This window comes from Erinaceus europaeus, chromosome 3 (genome assembly GCF_950295315.1).
Source record: "Erinaceus europaeus chromosome 3, mEriEur2.1, whole genome shotgun sequence".
NCBI lineage: Eukaryota > Metazoa > Chordata > Mammalia > Eulipotyphla > Erinaceidae > Erinaceus > Erinaceus europaeus.
The window spans coordinates 149,893,873-149,913,726 of NC_080164.1; positions in this window are offsets into that span (position 1 = coordinate 149,893,873).

Consider the following 19,854-nt stretch of genomic DNA (forward strand, 5'->3'; position numbering starts at 1 on the left):
AATAAGACTTTCTTTTCCATACAAAAATGATGCCTTGGACATGCTAAGCTCTCAGTCAGTGCTGATGTAGAAAGAGTAAATACATAAAGAAAAAAAAAAACCTTATTTTAATTTTATTGCTTTATACAGAAAGTTCTTTAAACTTCTACAAAGAATCAAACTTGAGGCATTTTTATAAGAGCTAAATTATTTGAATAAGGCAAGGGCTTCACAGTTCCAAAGGTTTATAAACTGAATGAAGGCTGGGGATGCAGTATTCTGGTTATGCAAAAGACTTTCAGGCCTGAGGTACCAAGTGCCCCAAGTTCAACCTCCACCACCACCACTAACCAGAGATGAACAGGGCTCTGGTTTATCTCTCTGTGTCTTTCTCTTTGTGATATCTCTTGTCAAAGCAAATTAAAAATTTTCTTTTCTTTTTAATTTTTTTTTCTTATTATCACTGAGGTAATCTCTGGGGCTCTGAGTCAGGAGTATTAATCCATTGCTCCTGATGACCCTTTTTTCTTTTCTTTTCTTTTCTTTCTTTCTTCCTTTCTTCCTTCCTTACTTTCTTTCTTTTTTTCTATTTTATTTGATAAGACAGAGAGATATTAAGAAGGGAGAGAGTCATAGGGACTATGACACAGCTATCTACAGACCTGCTTCATCATTCATGAAGCGTGCCCCTACTGGTAGGAAGCAGGGACTTGAACCAGGTCGATGCATTTGGTTATGTGTTCACTCATTGGTGTGTGTCACTCACTGCCTGACATCCAAAAATTAAATATCTTTTTAAATTAATCCAAATAAATTCAAATCATACAGTTAATTATAAAACTCATATTGAAAAAAACATGATAAACCAGGTTTTTATATGTCAATATATTAAAGTAAAATTCAACCTGTTGGAAAGTGGGGAAAAAAACAATCTAGTTGAATTTCATCAGAGTGTTAGGACATTGGAATATAGGACTATTTCTGGACAGTGCAACATCAACCTCTGAATCCATGTTTTTCATCCAAATAAGATAGTCTATTACTGATATCAATATTTATATGAGGGTAGGATGAGCTTCAATAGAAAATAAAAATCTCATTCAAGGAAACTTTCTTTCAAATCTAGGCATACAGAACAGTCAATATCTCATTCACATAAAGTTTATTTAGTTATCAGAAGAATAAGAAGAGGAGGAGGAAGGAAAAGAAGAAGGAGGAGGAGGAGAAGGAGAAGAAGGAGAAGAAAGGAAGGAAGGAAGAAAGAAAAGAAAGAAAGAAAGAAAGAAAGAAAGAAAGAAAGAAAGAAAGAAAGAAAGAAAGGAAGGAAGAAATGGGAAATGGAAAAAAATGGCCACCATAAGTGGTGGATTTCCAGTACTGACACCAAGCTCCAAAAATAAGAAAAATTATAGGCCAGTGTATAAGAAAAGTCTCACCATACAGCTTTCACTAATCTAGTACATTATAAATAAATATACAAAAATATGAAGAGTAGTCTTAAACCTGAGATCAAAAAATGGAAATTAGGATTCACCCAGATAATATAGTATTTTTCAACTTTGCCATTTATATAAGACACTTAGATATAAAGATTAAGTCACATGAAATCCCAAAATAGTCCTTGAAACTACCTTATTTGTGTGAAACTGTTCAGAAAAAAAAAATTCGTGTTTTATGATTCTTCTTACATTTTTGTGGAAGGAATGAAAAAATAAATGGAAATGTATAGATTCTCACTTGCCAAGCAGCTTTCACAATAAGAATCAGAATCAAAAAGGCTACTGATGCACACTAAGGCAAGGTTCTTGTTGGCTTTTTATTTGTTTCTGTAGCACATAAATTAATTACCATTAAAAGGGGGGATTCACATTACTGGTTCTAGAAAAGCTAATTCATAGAATTCTAGCCAGGCAAATTTCCAAACTAAATGAATCAAAATACCTTTGTGATAAAAAATTAATTAAAAACTGATATTATATTTTGTGTTTAATATACTTTAGGGAACTCTAGGTAATAAGCTGTCAAAGGTAAACATTCTTTGTGTTGGGAAATTGTTAAGCCAGCTCCTCCTGTTCCACCCCGAATTCCTGATACTATGCCCTATCTACATAATCATTGCTTTGCCTGAAAGATCCTCACCCATTCCATTCCTTTGATCTATTTTTCAAGACTCTCCCTGCCTCCAGAGTATCATTAATCCTACAAGTTAAAACCCTCACAACAGTTGCTAAGGAAGTTTCTACCTTCCAGCGCCCTTTTTGCCTTTCTCCACCCCTTTCCTAGTCATTTCCATTTACGACTTGTCGCTTCCGGGTCTGGCCTTTAAAAGCATTGCTCTCTGATCAATAAAGACATTGCATTTCCTAACCCTCCACAAGCTTGGTTCCTGAGTCATCTATCTCTCGCATCGCTGAGTGAGTAGCAGCCCAGGCTGGCTCCAGTCACGTTTCCTCCAACCCAGAGAGCACTCGCCCGAGAGAAGAGGCATCTCCATGCTAGCCCGGCATTTAAGATCACAGATTACTATATATTATCTAAAGAAAAAAAATTAATAATTTACATAAACAATGTGCTCAAACAATTGCGCATTGTGAGCTATAATAAGATAAAGAATATAAGTAAAATATTTACAATGTAATATAAACAATGCCCCATATTTTTTTAACAATTACCCTTTATATTGTTTAAATTATCTCAACATTTTCATGACAAGAAAACCTTTTTAAATCCTAAAAGGGTATGGTTGTCAAAGTGTTGCCAGTGGACCCTATGAATCCCTAAACTAATGGAGTTCTTGTCCTCCATACATATGAGGACTGTGAAAATAACAATCATGATGATTTTATGGCAAAGATATATATATATGTATATATGCCATCAGAGTTATTGCTGGGGCTCCATGCCAGCACTACAAATCCATTGCTCCCTTTACCTTTTCACTTTTTCATTTTTATTTTTTGTAATTTTTTTAACTATATTTATTTTTATTGGATAGAGACAGCCAGAAATTGAGAGGAATGGGGAGATAGGGAGAGAGACACCTGCATCCCTGCTTGACCACTCATGAAGCTTTGCCTCGGCAAGTGGGGACTTAGGGCTTGAGCTCAGGACCTTGAGCACTATAACATGTGTGCTTAACCAGGTGAGCCACCACCCAGCCCCCATTTTACTTTTTCTTTCTAATATTTATTTATTTTTTATTAGTTAGGACAAAGAGAAATTAAGAGAAGATAAGACAGAGGAAGAGAAAGAGAGATACCTGCAGACCACTCATGAAGCAGATGCCCTGCAGCTGGGGAGCAGGGGCGATTTCAATAACCTGAAAACAACCAACATTTTCATCATCAAGTGGAAAATCTTTTACAGTAACATAATGTTGGGATCGAGTACTATTTATGCAAAGTATAAGAATACTGATTCGTGTGATTTAGAGCATATTGTGCTTAGTAGTAGTAAAGGGTGTAGTAAAAGGTAAAATTGATGAGTCCAACAGAGAAGGCAAAATTAATCTCTCATAGGAGTAGATCAGAGATTGCCTAAGGCTTAATGGATAACTGAGACAGAAATCTTATGGGATGGTGGAAATGTTTTTTTTTTTTCCCCAATTGCATTTCCAGAGGTACATGCATGTCTCAGAACTCAGAAAAACATACATTTTTAATTAAAAAAAAAGTAGTCATCTGTCTCAGGGACTTTATTAGTACAATGTATATTTTCAAATATTTAGTTCCTTATTTTCATAACAGAGTAATTCAGAAACAAGGAGAGAAGAGAGAGAGAGAGATTTTGAAGGGGATGTGTCAAGACCTGCCATACAATAAGAATTCATCTTTCTCATGCAAGTTGCCTGTGTCTGTGCAACTGCAAGATCAAAAACAGAATGCCACATCAGTGTTATGGCCAAAGGTCCCAACTAATAAGTCCTTTGAGAAAATCCTGAAGAACCAGTAAATCGCTAAGATTGGTCAGACTCACGAACAGAAGTAACACCCAGAATTGAAATCCTGACCATATCACCTAGGAAAATCTCGTTGGTGCCCACATGCTGTTCAACCAACAACTTGTTTCAAATGTGACCAGATTGGACACCCGGCAAGAACCTGCCCAGGCTGGCTCCAGTCACGTTTCCTCCAACCCAGAGAGCACTCGCCCGAGAGAAGAGGCATCTCCATGCTAGCCCGGCATTTAAGATCACAGATTACTATATATTATCTAAAGAAAAAAAATTAATAATTTACATAAACAATGTGCTCAAACAATTGCGCATTGTGAGCTATAATAAGATAAAGAATATAAAGTAAAATATTTACAATGTAATATAAACAATGCCCCATATTTTTTTTAACAATTACCCTTTATATTGTTTAAATTATCTCAACATTTTCATGACAAGAAAACCTTTTTAAATCCTAAAAGGGTATGGTTGTCAAAGTGTTGCCAGTGGACCCTATGAATCCCTAAACTAATGGAGTTCTTGTCCTCCATACATATGAGGACTGTGAAAATAACAATCATGATGATTTTATGGCAAAGATATATATATATATATATATATATATATATATATATATATATGCCATCAGAGTTATTGCTGGGGCTCCATGCCAGCACTACAAATCCATTGCTCCCTTTACCTTTTCACTTTTTCATTTTTATTTTTTGTAATTTTTTTAACTATATTTATTTTTATTGGATAGAGACAGCCAGAAATTGAGAGGAATGGGGAGATAGGGAGAGAGACACCTGCATCCCTGCTTGACCACTCATGAAGCTTTGCCTCGGCAAGTGGGGACTTAGGGCTTGAGCTCAGGACCTTGAGCACTATAACATCTAATATAGACCATACTAGGCATGTGGCCATTGGGGACACTGGAAAATATACTGCTCCCCAGGGCAGGACATATTAAAACAAAACAAGTTCCAGCACTGTTCCTTCATGGTAACATCAAAGTTCCAGCACTGTTCCTTCATGGTAATATCAAAGTAAAACTTTAGTTTTCAGTGTATATAAGAGAAATGTTTAAAATAGATGTCAAAATCTTTAAAATGGTCAAATTCTTAAATTTTTAACTGATGACAATTCTTTATCCTCAAAACTCTGAAATCCAAATTATATGTGTGTGTGTGTGTGTGTGTGTGTGTGTGTGTGTGTGTGTGTGATTTTTTTTCCCTCTAGATTTATCACTGTAGCTCGGTTCTAGCACTGTGAATCCACGGATCCTGGCAGCCATTTTTTTTTCTAATTTGTATTAGATAGGACAGAGAAAAATTGAGAAGATGGGGAGATAGAGGGAAGGAGGGAGACAGAGAGATAGAGAGAAAGAAAAAGAGAGAGATGGACAACTGCAGACCTGCTTCACTGCTAGTGAAGTGAATCACTACAGGTAGGGAGCAGAGGTCTAAACCTGTATCCTTCCACATGGTGATATGTGCACTTAACTGAGTGTGCAACTGCCTGGCCCTCCATATAAATCTAATAAGATAATAGAAGTTCCAGAATGTTCTGAAGGGCCCCAGAAATTCTGTGAGCTATCTTTGTAGAAATCTAATACATTTGTGGTGAATTGGACAACTAATGCAAAAAAATGAAACTAGACCACCACCTAATACAGTGCTCCAAAATTAACTCAAAATGGGTCAAAGATACGGATATTAGACCTGAAAATATAAAATACATAAGTTTACTGAATGAAGAGTGGACTATGAAAACTGGATGGTGACAAGAGATAGGCTTACACAATTATGGCTATTTTTTGGCCAGTGCAAGAACATCTCATCACATGGGGTCCTAGTCATGGAATTTTTAAATTCCTCCATAAATACTATTGGCCTAGACCTATAAGTAATCCACCTGTCTGCCATCATAGGTATCTTCCTTTGGGGATGTCTCTACCTGCCTTATTGTGGGCCTCTAAAGAACTTATCCTCCTTGAAAAGCAACACTGGTAAAGACTGCCCCACTCTCCAAAGGGACATGGGCCACTTTACTAAGCCACTTGAGGAAGGCTGGTCCTGCATCATGCATACCTAGCCCTAGCTGTGACACATGGAGTGCAAGCTTAACCTGACAGGGACTCAGAGGTCATAGAAGCTCCTTGCTAGCTACTAAGGGGCATGAGCTCCAGGTTAAGATCGGTGTGCTATACAGTTAATATATGTGTATCTTTCATTTTAATATGGAAACCACTCTCTCAGCCCTAAGCCAGTTATCAAGCTCTATTCTCTACTCTAACACCATACTTGAAAATATTTCTAGACTACTTTCATGATACTTCTAAAAGACTGTTAAAATCCTAGTCTCCTAGGAACATTTATACCCACACAGGCATATTATATTCCTCTCATGCTGGGTTTTTTATTCATGTTGGCTCTGATCCTATTCTTTGGCCCCTTCTCTAGAGGTAAAGCAAGTAATCCATTAAGAGTTAGTGCACTACTCACCACCACCCACCCCATCTCTCTGAATAGTACCACTAAAGGCTCCATGTATTGCACTAACCCAAACTTTGGATCAAACCTCTACAACCCCTCAAAGCTCTAACCTTAGGACATACTCTCACCTTTTGGTACACTAAGCATTCTCATACTGCACATGGAGGCATCTGTACATTACTTCAAAAACAATTGTTTCTTTTTTTTTTATTTTATTTATTCTCATTTGTTGCCCTTGTTTTATTGTTGTAGTTATTATTGTTGTTACTGTCCCTGTTGGACAGGACAGAGAGAAATGGAGAGATGAGGGGAAGACAGAGAGGGGGAAAGAAAGACAGACACCTGAAGACCTGCTTCACCACCTGTGAAGTGACTCCTCTGCAGGTGGGGAGCCGGGGGCTCGAACCGGGATCATTATGCTGGTCTTTGTGCTTTGTGCACTTAACCCGCTGCGCTACTGCCTGACTCCCAAAAACAACTGTTTCTTTAACAAATTTCAGATAGTCAGAGACAGATCACAATGATCTGGCATCACAGTTCAACACTCAAAGCCAACTCAAATCTTTCTTTTGGGAATTTCCTACCTGGTTAATTCCCTGTCTGACTCCCATCATTAGCCTGATAATAATTCTATCATTTTTCCCATGTGTCATCTCTTTCATCAAAAGGTTCCTGACCAGGTGCATAACTGCCATCTCCCAAACCACCTCCTATGTGTAGGGAAATTGTGAGGATATGGCAGAGCCTGGCAGGGCCTGACCTGAGAGGTGCATCTATCCTGTCAGTCTCTCTCTCTACTGAGAGGTTGAGCAAGAAGGGACAGGAAAACCCCCAAGGTTTGCCTCGTCTTATCAGACTCCCTGCCTTACAATGCATCCTGTATATTTTTCTGCCTCCAGGAGCCCAGCATTCCTTAAAACATTAAGCCAGCTCCCCCTGCTCCACCCTGCATTCCTTGATACTATGGCCAGCCCTTTTATTATCTACATATCAATCTTCTGCTTTGTCTTACAAATGACTAAAGATCTCCTTCATAATTCCTCACAGGGTATTATTAATCCTACCAGTTAAACCCCTACCAACAGTTGCTAGGGAAGTCCCTACCTTTCTCCACCCGTTTCCTAACCATGTATGAAATTGTCAAGCCACTTCCGTTTCCAACTTCCCTCTTGGGTTGTCCAGCCTGGGGAAGTGAGCAAGGGCAGACCAGGAGGTTGACGCTGGTCATTGCGGTTTGTGCCATGTAGCTTAACCAGATGTGCTACCACCCAACTCTGGGGCGTTTGGATGAATAAAGATTTAATAAACCACAAGCTTGGTTCCTAGGTCATCTCTCTCTCACGCTCCTCTAGCCTGACACCTAGGACCAGATCAAGACTATGCTATTCTTCTAGACTCTCAAATCCTACTATGTCTCCATTCAGCAGAAAGTAGCCAAATATAACCTCAGTACCCTATCTCCTTCTTATGCTCTTCTGAGACTCTGGATGAAGGAGACATGTCACACAATAAGGACTCATCTTGCTCAAGCAAGCTGCCAGTGTCTGTGTACCTGAAGGGTTAAAAACAGACTACTCCCATTAGTGTTATGTTCAAAAGCCCCAACTAATAACTCTGAAAAATTCCGGCAGAACTCATAAACAACCATTATGGCCTGTCAGAAGCAAAAATAGATGTAACACCCAGAACTAAAATTCTATAAAAGGCATTCCCTTTAAACCCACAGGGCAGCTCTTTTTGCTCAGACAAACTGGGCTATGAGAATCCCCCCCAACAGGCTAATTAAAGCTTGTTTTATCTGCTCCTTATCTGCCTCATTTGTTTCTCACTTTCCTAACCCAGAGACAGAGTATTGCTCAGCTCTGGTATGTGGTGGTAGGAATTGAATTTGTGATCTTTGGGGCCTGAGACATGTGACTCTTCAGTGCTTTTGTGTTGCACATTTAAATGTAAATGTACTTTTAATAATGGATGCATTCATTTTATGTAAATGGTGCCTATTTAGGGTCTGGAAGATAGCAGAGACTTTCATTACTTAAGCTTTGATGTCCCATGTTCTAGTCTTGGCATCACCTTAAAGAGTTGAGCAGTACTCTGGTGACTCTCTCTACATATCTATCTCTGTCTCCCTTTGCCTTTCTTCCCTGTATCTCTTTCACAGTAAATTAAATAAAATATTTTTTAAAAGAATTTATTTAATTATTCATGAGAAAGATAGGAGGAGAGAGAAAGAACCAGACATCACTCTGGTACATATGCTGCTGGGGATTGAACTCAGGACCTCACTCTTGAGAGTTCAAAATGCTTTATCCACTGCGCCACCTCTTAGACCACATAAATAAAATATTTTTAAAAATAAAATTTACAGGTGGGTATAGATAACATACTATCTATCTATGGTTATGCAAAAAGACTGTCATGCCTGAGGCTCCGAAGTCCCAGGTCAATCCACTACACCACCATAAACCAGAGCTGAGCAATGCTTTGGTGTTTCTCTGTGTCTTTCTCTCTGCATCTCTCTCAAAAATAAATAAAATACTTAAAAAATAAATAAAATAAAATTTTTTATCAAGAACCTGAGAAATGAAAAATTTAGAACTAAGAAATAATTTTATTGAATTGCACATGTTTACAGAGAAACTCAGTACTGAATCAGAACATAAAATTAAGTCCTCTGTGAATTCTCACTTCAAAAACATATGCCCTGAAATTGAAAATTTCACAGAAGAAAACACTGGAAAAATAATCTTGAATGGATTTTCACAGCAATATTTTGGATTGATACCAAAAGCATAAAAAATAAAAGAAATATCTACAAGTTAAACTGTAACAAAATTAAAAGGTCCTTCATAGCAACAGAAGAAATCAACCAAATGAAAAAAATAAGAAACCAAACAAAATTAAATTCTTGTAAAGTATAATGCTATAATTAGATAAGGGGTTAATATTCAAAACATGTTAAGAACTTTATAACAAAGAGCAAAAATAAGAGCAATTAACAAATAATTCAGTCAAAAATATGGGTAAAGAGCAATATTTTTTTTCCAGAGAAGTCAAACATCCAACTATTTCATGAGAAAAGTGTTCAAGATCACTAAACATCAAGGAGATAAAAATCAGTGAAAGATATCAACTTATACTTGCTTGAATGACTATATTATCAATAAAATTAGAGATAAGTACAGATAAGTATATAGAGAAAAAAATAACCCTAGTAATATATTGGTAGGAATGCACAGTAGTATATTTTTGAGCCACTATGGATAACATATATAAATTAAAAATAGAACTGACATATAATCAAACAACTTCCCTTCTGGGAATATATCCAAAATTAATTAAATCTTTACCTCAGAAATATATATGTCCATTAAGTATACTACATACACTTATATATCATAATTCTAGTAAAGGCCTAATAATCAAAATATACAAAGAGCTCAACAACAAGATAACAAACTTGATTAAAAGATGGGTATAGTGTCTCGAATGAAAACTAAGAAATATTCCGCTTCCCCAGAGATCCACTCTACTAGGGAAAGAGAGAGGCAGACTGGGAGTATGGACTGACCAGTCAACGCCCATGTTCAGCGGGGAAGCAATTACAGAAGCCAGACCTTCTACCTTCTGCAACCCACAATGACTCTGGGTCCATGCTCCCAGAGGGACAGAGAATGGGAAAGCTATCAGGGGAGGGGATGGGATATGGAGATTGGGTGGTGGCAATTGTGTGGAATTGTACCCCTCCTACCCTATGGTTTTGTTAATCCTTTCTTAAATAAAAAATAAAAATTCAAAATTCAAAAAAAGAAATAAATAAAAAGAAAACTAAGAAATATTGGATAATTTACATGAAAGCCTCTCAGTTATAGGAATGCATCATTTTTATTTGAGTCTGCACCTAATAAAGGATGATTTCTATTGTTTTATTGTAACTAGTGTTAGGTCATCATATAAGTCAGTTTGAGTCCACTGAGAGTATTCTTCTAATTAGCTCCCAAGAGGTATCTATGATAAGAAAGCAATAGCCAGTCTAGTCTCTACAGTAATTGAAGATGTTATTGTGTGTCATTAACATTATACTGGCCAACAGAATAAATATCCTGGAGCACTAGAAAGAAGAAGTTACTCACAGTTTGCAGTGTAAATAGACAGTACAGAGACAAAATGAGCAATAAAGCCAGTGAGTGCTGTGGGCTAAACAATAGTGCTAAGTTACAAAAAGGAACAAAAAAAAAAAGACAAACATTATAAAACATTTATTATTATGGATTAACATCTTCCTGTCTTAAAGAACATAGTAGAATAGCATTAAAAAATAAAAATTAAGGCTTAGGTGGAGACTCATCAGGTAGAGCGCACATATTGCCATGTACCAGGAGCAGAGTTCAAGTCATCAGCACTCACCTGAAGGGAGGATGCTATCTGAGCTAGGGAGTAGTAGTAGTGCAGTTGCCTTCCTTCTCTCTGTCTCACATACCGAAAACAAACAAGCAGTAGACAAAGGAAGAATGAAAGGAGGAAAGGAAGGAAACATAAGGGAAAGAAATGGCTTGTAAGAGTGGTGGAAACATACAGCCCCAGTCCTATGGATAAACCTGGCGGAAATATATAAATGCAATTTAATAATAAGTAAAAGACTTTCATGGTCCATATATGCTTTCGTCATTTCTTGTAATACTTTGAATCTTTTTTAAATTTCTTTATTGGGGAATTAATGTTTTACATTCAACAGTAAATACAGTAAATAGTTTGTACATACATAACATTTCTTAGTTTTCCATATAACAATACAACCCCCACTAAGTCCTCTGTCATCCTTTTTGGACCTGTATTCTCTCCCCCACTCACCCACCCACCCACCCCAGAGACTTTTACTTTGGTGCAATACACCAATTCCAGTTCACATTCTACTTGTGTTTTCTCTTCTGATCTTGTTTTTCAACTTCTGCCTGAGAGTGAGATCATCCCATATTCATCCTTCTGTTTCTGACTTATTTCACTTAACATGAATTTTTCAAGTTCCATCCAAGATTGGCTTAAAACGACGAAGTCACCATTTTTTATAGCTGAGTAGTATTCCATTGTGTATATATACACATCTGAAGTTAAACAGTAAAGATAAAGAACAAGTACACTTTCACTGAAATTTCCAAAATTTGCTGAAGCAATGAAACATTCTAAGTCTAAGGAAAAGAACAAGACAGAAAACTAAGTACACTCGGATTCATGCTTTTAATAATGCAGAAATAAAAGATAATACTTAACCCTTCAGATGAATCAAAGGATACTGATAAGAAGCTAAACTAAGAAAGTAATTTTCCTTTCTAAAATGTTTTTTTTCTTTTCTTTCTTTTTTTAAAAAGCATTTTATTTATTTATTAATGAAAAAAATAGGAGGAGAGAAAGAACCAGACATCACTCTGGTATATGTGCTGCCATGGACTGAACCCTGGACCTCATGATTGAGAGTCCAGTGCTTTATCCAGTGCGCCACCTCCCGGACCACAGAAAGTATTCTTCTACTCCTACTTATCATGCACATTCTTTCTTTCCGTCTCTCTTTCTCATTCTCTCTCTCTCTCTCTTTCCCTCTGTCTTTCTTCTCTCCTCTTCTTTCATCCTCTCTCTCATTTGTTTTTCTTTTCTTTTTCATTTTTTTAAATAAATGCAGCTTTCAACTCTATTTAGAAAGCCACAAAGCTGTGAACTGTTTAACTTAACCTTCATAAGAGAAAAGACAAATGAAAACAAGTATGCTAACACTAGAATTATTTTCAAAGAAGAAAAGATTCAGGGTTGACATGGTTTTATAGAATCCTCTTTAGTAACATCCTATCTTCTTCTGTACCTGACTATAATGCTTGTTATTCATAGTATAATCATGTTTCACGAGAAAAGTTTGAGACAGCCTAAATTAAGAATCAAGAAGCAAAGAAGACACTTTAGAAAGATTTCTATCAAAATAGAATACTTAGAGTACTGCAATGTAAAATGTTAAACAGCAACTAACTATGTCATGGTATTAATATTTGACTTTTAATAGCACAGAAGTATAATGACAATTGTATCTTTATTATTTAAACAAGGTTGAATTTCATGGTGGGTATTATGCTATACTATTTTTTTCTGATTACCTATATTTTTAATATGTAATTTACTTATTTATTTTGGATAGACACAGAGATAAATTGAGAAGGAAGGGGAAGATAGAGAGGGAGAGCAAAAGAGAGACACTTGCAGCTCTGCTTCACTGCTCATGAAGCTTCCCTTTACAGGTGGGGACCAGGGCCTTAAACTGGAGTATTTATCTACTGCAATGCATATACTCAACTAAGTGCACCAACATATGGCCCCATTAAATATGTAATTTAATATTTAGCTGTCAAGGAGGTTTATGGAAAGTTCAATCTTTATGTATAAAAGTATATATAGCTGGTAACTTCTGAGTTCTCAAGAGTAGGAGGTAGAATTTAATTCACATCAAAATTAAAATATATATGAATTTTATATCCATGTTAAGCTTCATGTACTGAGTTAAATGATCTGAGAGCAATAACATTTTATATGCATAATAGACTATAACATATGATTTTCATCATCTAGAAAATTGGATCACTTTCCAGTTTTTTAAATAATGAATGATTTTCCACCCAATTAAAAAAAATACATTCAATAGATAGGTGTTTCTCTCCTCTCCACTCCTGGATCAACCAGGAAAAACAAAGGAGACCACCTGAGACCTCAGCAAAACAGGATTAGAACAACTTCAGGAAATCACGAAATCACCGGTGAGTGCAAATACCTGTGGCTCATGGACAGAGAGGAGCCTAGAGAGAGATTAAGTGGCTGGTAACAATCCAGCAGTTTACCATTTGAGACACCACCTCCAGTCTGCTTCACTAGCAAAAGACAGCTGAAGGGAGGAGAGGACTCCACTGAGACTAACCAAATGCAACTGTGAGTCTCCATTGCTACTGCGCTCAGAATCTGGAGCAGCGAGGGAAGGCCCTGTGTTGACACCAGGAAACAGAAAACTAACCAGGAAACTCAGGAGAAGTTCTATACCCCTGTGGCTGAGTGGTGGGGCTGTGAGCATCTATTTGTATAACCACTGGATTATCTCTGCCCCACCCTGCTATATATCTATTGGTCAGGAGTGAAGGATTAAGCTAAGAAGCCTACTTATACTTTAAAAGCTCTCAGACTCCCATAGCCTACAGGAAAGAAAAAGAACAAGAGAGGCTTTTAAGGCACTGAGCTCCAACTAAGGGATTAAAATAATATTGAAACAACTGTCAATTTCCAGAACTGTGAACCCTTTAATTACCTTAATTAGACACGTCAATCCAGGCAAGAGTTATCAGTAATTTGAAAAGTACTGAGAGAGGGAGCTCATAATGTACTATATAAAATGGTTAAACCAACAAAAAGAAATATTGGAGAAATGAACCAGGACAAAAGTCCAGCTAAAAGTCCCCCAAGGGTTGAAGCACAAAATAATGAGGTCAACGTCCAAACAGTAGTTAAGGAAATAATTACAGGATTGAGTAAAGAGTTTGAAAGAATTGCCATCAGAAATGTAGAAACAACAAATGAGACTCTGGAAGAAAACACTAGTTATCTCAAGGTTATTAGAAAGCTGAAAGCTGAAATAGCTGAGCTAAGAATACAACTAGGTGAACAAACTAAAACAGTATCAGAATAGGGTAACAAATTAGATGAACTCCAGAAAACAGTAGAGGGGAGAGAGAATAGAATCAATGAGGCTGAAGACAGAATTAACAAGATTGAGGACAAATTAAGGACAACTACAAAAGAAGTAAGAGATCTCAAAAAGAGATTAATAGATACTGAAAACAACAACAGAGAATGATGGGATGACTTCAAAAGAAATAATATATGCATTATTGGCTTACCATAAGATGAAACAGAGGGAGAGGAAGAAAGTATTCTTCAGGACATAATAGCTGAGAACTTCTCTAGTCTAGACAACATAGAAGACATAAAGGTTCAAGAAGCCCAGAGGGTCCCAAACAGAATTAACTCAAAGTTAAAGACACCAACATATATCATATTTATAATGGAAAGGATTAAGAATAAAGAAAGGATCCAGAAGGCTGCAAGACAAAAACAAGGAGTCACCTACAGAGGAGAACCCATAAGATTGGCAGCAGACTTCTCCACACAAACACTACAGGCCAGAAGAGAATGGCAAGATATCTATCCAGTGCTCAATGAGAAAAGTTTTTAACCAAGACTACTGTATCCTTCTAGATTATCCTTCAGATTAGATGGAGGCATAAAAACCTTCTCAGAGAATCAACAGTTAAAAGAATCAATTATCACCAAGCCTTCCCTGAAAGAAGTTCTGAATGGTCTCCTATAAAAAGTCAGACCACCATAACTAGGCCATATATCAGAACACTCTAAAAATCTACAATAATGGCATTAAAATATCTTCAATCCTTGATATTAATCCTTGATATCAATAAATGTCAATGGCCTGAATTCACCTATTAAAAGGCACAGAGTAGGAAGATAGATCAGAAAGTACAACCCAACCATATCCTATCTACAGGAAATCCAACTAACTCAACAATAAAAAAACACAGACTCAAAGTGAAAGGATGGAAAACTATCATAAAAACCAATGGCCCACAAAAAAGGCCAGGAACAGCTATTCTCATATCTGAAACAATAGACTTTATAATAAGTCAAACTCTCCCTATTTGCTGATGACATTACATGATAGTATACACAGAAAAACCTAAGAAATCCAGCAAGAATCTTTTGTAAACCATCAGGCAATACTGTAAGGTGTCAGGCTACAAAATTAGCATTCAAAAGTCAATGGCATTCCTCTATGCAAACACTAAGTTAGAATAAGATGAAATCCAGAAATCTAATCCTTTCACTATAGCAACAATAACAATAAAATATCTAGAAGTAAACTTAACCAAAGTAGTGAAATGCATGTATACTGATAATTATGTGTCACTACTCAAGGACATTGAAAAAGACACAAAGAAGTGGAAAGATATTCTATGTTCATAGGTTGGAAGAATTAACAACATCAAAATGAATATTCTACCCAGAGCCATCTACAAATTTAATGCTATCCACATCAAGATCCCAACCACATTTTTTAGGAGAACAGAACAAATGCTACAAATGTTTATCTGGAACCAGAAAAGACCTAGAATTGCCAAAACAATCTTCTTCTAGCGTTTGCCCTTCTTCCATAGCCAGTCAACAGCGTCAGGTTGAGCCTGATGTAAAGTTTCGAGACCTCCTTTGAATCTGGAGAGGTGGCAGTCCTTGACTATGTGGGTCATAGTCTGTCTGTAGCCGCAGGGGCAGTTCGGGTCATCTCTGGCTCCCCAGCGATGGAACATAGCGGCGCACCGGCCATGGCCTGTTCGATAGCGATTGAGGAGGGCCCAATCATAACGTGCTAGGTCAAAGCCGGGTTGATGCTTACAGGGGTCTGTGATGAGGTGTTTGTTTTTTACCTCAGCTGACTGCCAACTCTGTTTCCAAGACTCTGGAACAGAGAAGTTCACTGTAGGTGTAGGGGACCAGATTGGGTGACGAGACGTCAAGCGTTGGACAGGGTGGGCGAAGATATCCGCGTATATTGGCAGGTCCGGTCGAGCGTAGACGTGGGAAATGAACTTAGATGATGTCGCATCCCATCCCGACGAATATCTGGCGGGGCGAATGTTGCTAAGAACTGGCAGCCATGGAACCGGGGTGGAACGGATGGTTCCAGAAATTATCCTCATGGAGGAATATAATTTGGAATCGACCAAGTGGACATGGGGGTTACAGAACCATACTGGGGCACAGTATTCTGCAGTGGAATAGCATAATGCCAGAGATGATGATCATAGTGTGGAAGCACTCGCGCCCCATGAGGAGCTGGCCAGTCTTGCAATGATGTTATTCCTTGCGCCCACCTTTGCTGCAGTTTTTATGAGATGTTCGTGAAATGACAGAGTGCGATCGAGAGTAACGCCAAGATAGACTGGCTGGGCTTCTTGCCGGATTCTCGTATCGTCAAGCTGCACATTAAGCTCACGCGAGGCTGAGGCATGGTGTAGATGGAAAACAGATGATACCGTTTTTGCAGTGCTAGGGATTAGTCGCCATTTTTTACAGTAATCAGATATCAGAGACATGTCTTTCGTGAGTGTTTCCTCAAGGATGTCGAACTTGGATGCCTGAATTGCACAGCAGATGTCATCGGCGTAGATGAACTTCCTTGAAGAAGTTTCTGGGAGGTCATTGATGTAAATATTAAATAGTGTAGAAGCCAGAACAGAGCCCTGGGGGAGGCCACTTGAGACAAGTCTCCATCTGCTAGACTTGTCACCCAGATGCACCCGGAATCTTCTGTTTTGGAGAAGAAACGATATGGTGTTGGCCACCCATGGAGGCAGGCATCTTGAGATCTTGACTAGGAGACCATGGTGCCAGACCGTGTCATAGGCTGCTGTGAGATCAACAAAGACAGCACCCGTCTTTAAATTCTTCTGGAATCCATTTTCAATGTAAGTTGAGAGGGCCAGGGCTTGTTCGCAGGTAGATCTTCTTGGCGGAAACCAGCTTGGGCAGGTGATAGGAATTTCTCTGTAAGATGAGAAATACGTGACAGAAGCAGCCTCTCAAGGAGTTTGTAACACATGGAGAGGAGAGAAATTGGTCTATAGCTGGTGGCCAGTGTTGGGTCTTTCTTTGGTTTCAAAACCGCTATTATCTTCACACGACGCAAAACAATCTTGAGAAGAAAGAACAGAACTGGAGTCATCAAACTCCCAGATCTCAAATTGTATTATAGGGCCATTGTCATCAAAACTGCTTGGTACTCGAACATGAATAGGCATACTGACCAGTGAAATAGAATTGAGAGCCCAGAAGTAAGCCCCCACACCTATTGACATCTAATCTTTGACAAAGGCTAGAAATGGACGTACCCTAAGATCCTGCAATTCCTCTCCTGGGGATTTATCCTAAGAAGCCCAACACACACATCCAAAAAGATCTGTGTACACATATGTTCTTAGCAGCACAATTTGTAATAGCCAAGACCTGGAAGCAACCAAGGTGTCCAGCAACAGATGAGTGGCTGAGTAAGTTGTGGTATATATACACATTGGAATACTACTCAGCTATAAAAAATGGTGACTTCATCGTTTTAAGCCCATCTTGGATGGAACTTGAAAAATTCATGTTAAGTGAAATAAGTCAGAAACAGAAGGATGAATATGGGATGATCTAACTCTCAGGCAGAAGTTTAAAAACAAGATCAGAAGAGAAAACACAAGTAGAATGTGAACTGAAATTGGCGTATTGCACCAAAGTAAAAGTCTCTGGGGTGGGTGGGTGGGAGAGAGAATACAGGTCCAAAAGGATGACAGAGGACCTAGTGGGGGTTGTATTGTTATATGGAAAACTGGGAAATGTTATGCATCTACAAACTATTGTATTTACTGTTGAATGTAAAACATTAATTCCCCAGTAAAGAAATTTTTAAAAAATAGTGATAGATAATACTATGTAATTATATCGACCTGTTATGTGTCTTAATTCTTCCTTCAGGCCAATGATTTTCTGATACAATATTTTAGTCAGTGTTGATCCTACAGAATTATCTCCTACTTCATTGTCAGTTACAGTGGTCTGTCTTTAATTTTCATTCTGGAGGAAATCTGAGTAAGAAGGGAGAACTAGAATCAAACAGAGTGGAAACAAACTATAAAGACAAAACCACTGGCAAATAAATTCTCCATTTAAATCTTTTAAAATTTATTTTGTTCTTGTCTGTTTTTAAAAACTCAAACCAATTCTCTAAACTTAATAACATTATTGTTACTGGATTTCATATGGATTCTCATTGGTATATTGTAATAGGTTCATAAAATCTATGCAAACTGTAAACTATAAACTCATAATGTAGATTATTTTTATATTTTATTAATCTGTTTTTACCAATGATTTTCTCAAGTCTTATAAAAATTGTCTCAGAATCTGATTCCCTATTGTTGTTGAAAAATATTCTATGGGCTCAGGCGTTAGGGTCTAAATCCTGTTGGCACTTTTCCAATAAGTGACCTTCAGCAAACATTTGCTTGCTTCAGTTTTTATGTGTGTGTGCTGAGGAACTTCTTCAACAATACATGTGAAAATAGCATAAGTAGATATTGAAGTTTATTTAAAGCTAATCCTGACACATAATACTTACTACTAAACTCCTAGAGAAATAAAATTAAAGCTGATTTCAGACTGCCTTAATATTTTATGAGGTGATAATTTCACAGTTTTCCTATGCTCCCATTCCATGTTTAAACATACTTGGGATATGTTCTTACACTTCACCTCAGCTATTCTTTAATATGATAAGCTAGATGAAACAGATGTAGATAGAAATGATGCAAAAATGTCTGAACCTCACAGAATATACAGCTTACTGGAAGATAAAGATATTACTCAAAGGATTACAGGAGTAATGAATATTGTGGAGGAATTACAAAGAGAACTGTTGCAGAGAGGATATGTTGAGTGAAGCTTATTTTAAGGTAAAAATTCAGCCAACAATCTAGAACTTTATCAAGATTCAAACTGGGTATTCTCTAAACACTAAATCCTGTTGTGTGCATGACAAGGTAGTAAGGTTGGCACCATGCCAAAAATACTTTTCTGTCAAGAAGTCCTCATTACAATAAACCCAAATGTCTCTTCCACTACACTGAGTTCATTTTCTCTAGTACAGACTTCGGGTATGGAAGAGGATGTTAGCACTGTCAAAATAAAAAGAAACCATAATTCAAGTTCATTTATGAAGTACTATGATAAGCCTAATACTTTAATAGAAACTTTGAGGGTTTTATGGAACCAAAGTTCTTAACTAGCATATATGTAAAGCAAAAGAATAAAGTTAAGTTCTCAATAGGAAAATAACCATGAGCAAACAGACAATTTAACCTAGATAGTTTAATTATGAAAAAGGTAATTAAATTTGAAAACTGGTTAATCAACAAGTGGTAATAATGTCAACTTTACGGAAGATCACTGAAAATAAAAAATATTAACAGGCAATAAAGCTTCAAACAAACTATCCTCTCCCATGCAGTGAATTGGACAACAAATGCCCTTAGGTAAAAATATAATTAGACACACATTGTAAGGGGTTACTTTCAAGTCTCCTATATGAAGAAAAAATTATAGAATTTTTCTATGCATATTTAAAGTGTCTGGGAAATATAAGAAATCAACTAAAATGATTGTTTTGCACATGTAAGAAATCAACTAAAATGATTGTTTTGCATAGTAGTGTGAGTGACTCTGTCTCCCCAGAAATGGGGAGGATAAGGAAAGAGATGCAAATTTTACTTGAACCAGAAAATGTTCAGTAGTAGAATATTTTCTAGTTAGTTAAAT